Genomic DNA, 6,278 nt, shown 5'->3' with positions numbered 1-6,278 from the left:
CATCTTGACGAGAAACTGCTAAACAGTTTGGCATTAACTTTTACACATCTCAAGTCTTTTTCTGGCTGTTATTCTTGTAGTGTTAATGTGTTTTTTGGTAAATATAAAAGGCACCACCATGGATTGTTGTGTGCAAAGAATCTGGGTCTGATTGGTATTTAATGAGAAAGCGCACTGAATGAACATTTCTCCTGAGAGTATAGGAAGTGGATACTGGTGTGCTTAATTAAAGGAACAGCTTGCCATTTAGATGTGGGAGAGTTTAAAATTAGGATCTCCCTCAGAAGTGAGCATCCCATGTTTCTATTCATCTTAAATTCTGCACCCCAGAGACAGAGGAGGGACGTGACTGCATAAAAGTGTTTAAAGGCAATTCTGCAAGATAAAGACAAGTGATAAATAATGGATTTGCAGCAGAGGAGGTGTGCAGCGGTTTAGTTTTGATCACATTAAGTACATTTAAATGACTAACAAAGCTCAGATAAAGTGTAGATTAAGGAAATACAATTGACCGCACACAATAATATGAATATTTCTAACAGATACTAGAACTGCAGATGTGTTTGCAGCTGCTCATGCAAACTTTGAGCCTGGTTTCTCTTCCTCCGGTTCATTATTCACACCGTGTCTGTTTTGTTATTACCGTTGATCCTCGGCAGCTGAAAAACACCGCTCCACTCTGCAACGCCTGTATGATCTGGTTATCAAAGGATTTAGCTGACTGACTCTTGAATGTATAATACACTGTGAAGTTCTCTGCGCAGGGGTCCAAATAAATCAAAGTTATTAACTCAATAATTGATTTGATAAATCTTCCCATAAAATGGAGACATTTTTGCTAAATCTGCAGAATTGTGCAGCTGGAGGCGCTTGGGGAAATCATGCAGAGAAAGATCTTGCATGAACAATTGGCACACTGAGCCAGAGGGTTAGTCATGTTTAATTACACCACACAGGAATGCAGACCCACACCATGACCCTTTCATCAGTGATTTAGCTGAAGATACATGCCAGTCAGATGGGAAAATCTAAACAGATAGGGGGGCAACACATCCTCTCAAGCAGATAATGATGATTCTCCAAAGCGGTTTGCCCAAAGTGACCCTCATCTTATTGCCATCACAAGATTTACACATTGCACATTGATGAATAATGAATAATAATGAGAATGATAAGGGCTGGGAAGTGTGATCACAGTTACAGCCCATAGCTCCACATAACCAGTTTAATACTGACTTTGTATGAATCATGTGATAAATTAACATCTCAGGCAGCAGGTATGATGTGTGGAAATGATTGCTTAATTAAAAATGGTAAGGCGGCCCTGGCTCCTGTGACACGGTTGACTGATTGGTATTAATATTTAATTCCACATTAACAGCAGTTTGTTCTTGGGCAGGTATTGATCTCATAGACAGGAGGAAAAATTATTACACAAAAATCATTAAAAACTATTTTCCTGTTCCTGCTGCTCTGACAGGTAAAGGAGACGTATGAGTGTTTCCAGGCTGAGGTCAGATGATGCATTCATATTCACACAAGTCCACAGGAACAGAGCTTTCATAGAAAAGACCTAAAGGCTGGAAAAGGCTGATAAATGTACCTGGCATTTATGCAAAATCAATCACACAGTATCGATCGGCTGATGAGTGAAATTAACAAGAAATAATAATATATATGATAACAAGAAAAGGTATTTAACTATTTGGAATCTCTGATGTAAAGAGCAGCATGGTGGTTAAATAAGTAAATCAAACAACAACAACAGTAAAAAAGGGCACAACTAACATCAGGAAGAAATACATAAAGTGATGAGTTCATAAAGAGCCAGAGATTTCATCATCGGTCATAATCAACATTTAGGCCTTTTGGAACCACTGTACTTTGCTACATGGGTCAAAATGTATGAAAGAAAATCACAAATAACACAAATACTATTCAATAGCAGATGTACTGAGGCCTACGCACAGTAGAATGATACTTAAAATCTCATTTGACTGCATATTTATTGGCATAAGGAGATTAATTATGTCTCCTTTGTGAGCCAAAGTCCTTCATAAATATTCCTCTTCCCCTCTTCCTATTCTCCCCTCCTATACATCACTTTGTTTCTGCTATGTAATAATTGTAAGAACGTAAAAGAAACAAGGATATAAAAAGTTTTTGCCATACTGCATCACTTCTTCAAGTATAATCTCTATGTTTTATGGTGTCATCTAGAGAAGAGCATGGCTTGCTGAATAAGGATAATAAGGCCAAATGTCAGGCTAAGGGGAGTCCTGAGCCTCGGGGGATCTAATAATCCTCAGCAGGCAATAAAGTCTTTGAGCTGAGCTTGTCAGGAGATGTCAGGAGAGTTAGAAATCTATTGTTAAAATGAAATCGACTGTGATTAAACATCACAAAACACCAAAAAGATCCCATGATTGTGGGGGGAAAAAAATTAAACTTAAATATTTGCAGATCCCTGAGTGAAATATGATTGAAATGCACAGATCCATGATTGTAATGGAGAGAGATGCCAAGGGCTGAGCTGTGTGGACAATCATTCAAGCACAAGTGAAAGCTACGTATATCTTTGCTGACATTCTCTTCCACTGGGGGAATACGGAGGCCTGACTGTCGCCCCGGGGGAACACAGCTTTGTTCCAAGAGTCCTTCATGTGAACAGCCACAGAGCGAGTGAAGCAGCACAGGGAAAAGTGGAAAAACACCAAACGCACAGAGTCTGCACTTTCCCATAAGGGACCTGTGTTTGAGTTCCCCCAGCACCTCTAACATCAAGCCTCAGGCCCTGCTGTTTGTGCTGCCTCAGAGGGACCACACTTCTGCTGGAACGGTAAACGTCCCAAGACTGAGCAGAGAAAAAGAGCTCCTCCATTAGGAGCTGCGGAGTGTGAAAGGCTGACATACATTCATATGCACATTTTGGTTACCGCCTTGGAGTTTCTCACCTTGAGCGCTCTTCTGTCTACAGAGCAGGGAAACCCCAAGGTCTCTGAGGAATCCTGTGGTCTTTAATTGGGCAGAAAAACACCATGAAAAAGTAAAAACACATCTAGATCTATATTTTTTCTCTTCCATTATGAAAAAATAATGAAATATGGGAATAACTTTAAGCTCAACAAACTTCCTCTAACAGAATTGTTGAATTGTTTTAACTCTTTGTAACCCCGGGTAGGAATCCAAATGTGCAACAGGCCTCAGAGCAGATCAGATTGTTCCTGACTGAACCAGCCAGTTTAATAAAACAGAATGTGTGTGTGTTATTTCATGAAGGCTGCCACGGCTTCAGAAGAGTTTGAGGAATGAGTTGGAGTTTCACCCCGTTGAAGGTCTCCTCACAAATCTTATGCACTAGGTGTAATTTGACATTGAGCGCCGTGCTTACACGACCTTTGACCCCCTGAATTATTCATTTGTGCCTTTTACAAAACAGCTCCCTGCAAGACATGGCAACACAAAGGGCAGAGTTGCAGTGCTACAGGCTCAGGTTGCTTTAAGGAACTTATGTGCTTGTGTTTCGCTCTTCTTTAAGATTCCATCACCACACCATAAGTCACATTTTGGACGATATGCTGGCACCAGATTCCTTTGCCTACCTGCTGTTGTGCATCCTTCAAAACGTTGTTTTTAGGTGATGCCATTCAAAAAGTGTTGTTTGTTGGAATATTTCCTGAAGCTGAAGGCTCCAACGTTGGAGAATTACATTGTTATGAATCTGCATATATGATGATACGCAAAGTTGGAAGCCACTGTGAAGCAAACATTGTTCAATTGTCTTGTTTTTTTCTTTTTGGTCTTAATTAGCTTCGTATCCAGCTGTCAGAGTCAAAGCCATAGCAGACAGTGTTTATTATGTGGACCTGTACTTTTCCTTATTCTAACAGATGTTTTCATTTCAGAACTCCATTAGGTAACGAGCAAGGTAAGAGTGAATTTCAATTAAACAAATAAATGAACAGACAGCTTCTTTCAATCCTCGCCGTCCAAACCTGATTATTGACTGTGGCTGCAAATCAAACCCCGAGGCTCAGCGCTGCTGCAGGAGCAGGGCTCGCTTGCTGTATCAGTGCAGGGAAATCAAGTGAACACAGCATATGTGCAGTTATCTCATTAATTTAAAGGGTTTCTGGGCAACCTGCCAGCTTCAATGAAGTATGCCAAGCCAGCAGAGCGTCGTGGAGCTAATATTATTTAGAGATATTACAATGATCTACAGTATGCTTCATTACGCACAGGTTTAAGGGTGACTGTTTTACAGGGTCGACTTTGCTTAGCTGGCTGACTTCTCCCTGTGCTGACAGCTTAAGGTGTGCGGCAGTTGCAAGTATTTAACATGATCCCGTTTTAGGAAATGTAGGACCTTTTGCTCTACGAGTACTAGAGGGCAAATGTGTGATCAGCAATGTCTTAAGTGACCAACACAAATTCTTGGGGCACATCCCAGGACTGCAAAAAGAAAAAGAAGCTGATGCCAACAGACTGCAGGGCTGAGGGTTTTTATGGTCAGAGACAAGTTAGGACACAAGCTTGAGCACACTGTATTAGGGCTTCTGTTCATTGTAGATATCTTATTATGCACTCACTCTACCCGTGTCAGTTTTCTCCACCTGTATATATAGATACAGTGACTTAAATTGAACCCATTATGGGATGTGGGCGGGCATTGTTGGCGTCATGGTCGGTCATTAACAACGGACTAATCACATTCATTTTTACCTTCTGGCAAATCAGGCCTTTCATGCCCACAGCCACACACACACACACACACACACACACACACACACACACACACACACACACACACACACAGAAAGACTAAACACACACACGCACATACAAGTCTAGCCAAGAGTCTTAAAGACCTTGGCATTACTGCTTATTGTTACGGTGATTGTATCATTATAAGAGGGAGATGATGATGATGTAAATGATGTAATGAACGGCTGAGATGCTGTGTTTGCCAGACAATGCCGACGATGCATGTTTGAGTCCAAAAATGTTAAATATCTCATCAATCCTGACAAAAAAGAGGAACACAAATCCCTTTGGCAGTGTGTTGGATGTTGCCTTGAATAAAAAACGCCATTAAAATTACAACCTGCTGGTATTAGTTGGCTTGGCCTTCATGCTTAGGACATAAACTCAAAATTGATGGCATCAGAACCTCTAAAACTGTTAAATGTGAACCAATTTGATGCTTTGATGCTATGAATCACTTTTGTACTTGTTTCATCGCCCTATAATGAGTGAGACATTAATTAAAAATCTCTACATTCACAGTCTGATTTGTATATCTACACACTGCCCTTGAGTTGATGGCTCTGTGTCCTGTGCTCATGCTGCATACACACATTCCTTCAGAGCTGAAGTTGATGGAAAAGTTTATTTATTTTTTCCTCTGACTGCTCACAAATTCTAATGCCACAACAACACTTTTGCCACTTTGCACATTTGCCTTTTTTTAATTTCACACCATTTCACATCAGCTTTAATTTTTCAGGATAATGAGCATGTTCTTCATAATGTGCTGATTGAAGAACAAAAACACAAGTTGCAAGTTGGCTACTGCTATTTCCGCCTCGTTTGCTGCTCAGGCATCAGCAGCCAAATGGGCGCCCGTTCCTCCGGCCCTGCTCTGGATCCAGCAGCAGTCGCATTGCCACTAGCAGCTACAGGGGCTGCTGCAGTCCTGCCGCCATCCATCTGGGATGAAGGTGTCCTGTCATCTATTCCCTGAGACTGTCATCTGTCCTGCCTGGTGCCTGGTGTGAGGCTCTTCCTCCTGAGTCCTCTCTCCTGTCTACATCCCAGGGGTTCTGTCCTCCCCTGTTTCCCACCCTCAGATCATCTACCTGAGCCGTCAGTCTTGCCTGGCCTCAAGGCTTCAGGCTGTCAGATTGAGGGGCTTGATTTATTAAAAGGAGGGAGAAAACGTCATTTACAGTATATTAAGAAATATGGTTAACATCAGTTGCAGTTGCTTCTTCATTGATTAGTGTGATTTATCAGTACATATGGTTTTGTTTTGTTTTTGTAAATTGCTTCTGATCTTCTATAGCTCCTGATAAACACTATCAAACCAGTACTTTGTTCCACTACATGTCACAGTCACACATTTCTTAGCGTACATTTTTATTACAGAGCACTTCTCACAAAAACAGGAGCAAGGGTTCATGGAAACATCCTGGAAACATTCAGCATGTTCTCACCCTGCTCCTCTGCTTGTTGTCTTCTTGATAATTCACATAACATTAATAGATAAATTAATTTCA

Source organism: Genypterus blacodes, unplaced genomic scaffold (assembly GCF_046128005.1).
Source record: "Genypterus blacodes isolate CSIRO-AG114 ecotype Tasmania unplaced genomic scaffold, CSIRO-AGI_Gbla_v1 ptg000041l_1, whole genome shotgun sequence".
Lineage (NCBI taxonomy): Eukaryota > Metazoa > Chordata > Actinopteri > Ophidiiformes > Ophidiidae > Genypterus > Genypterus blacodes.
This window is presented reverse-complemented; position numbering follows the sequence as displayed.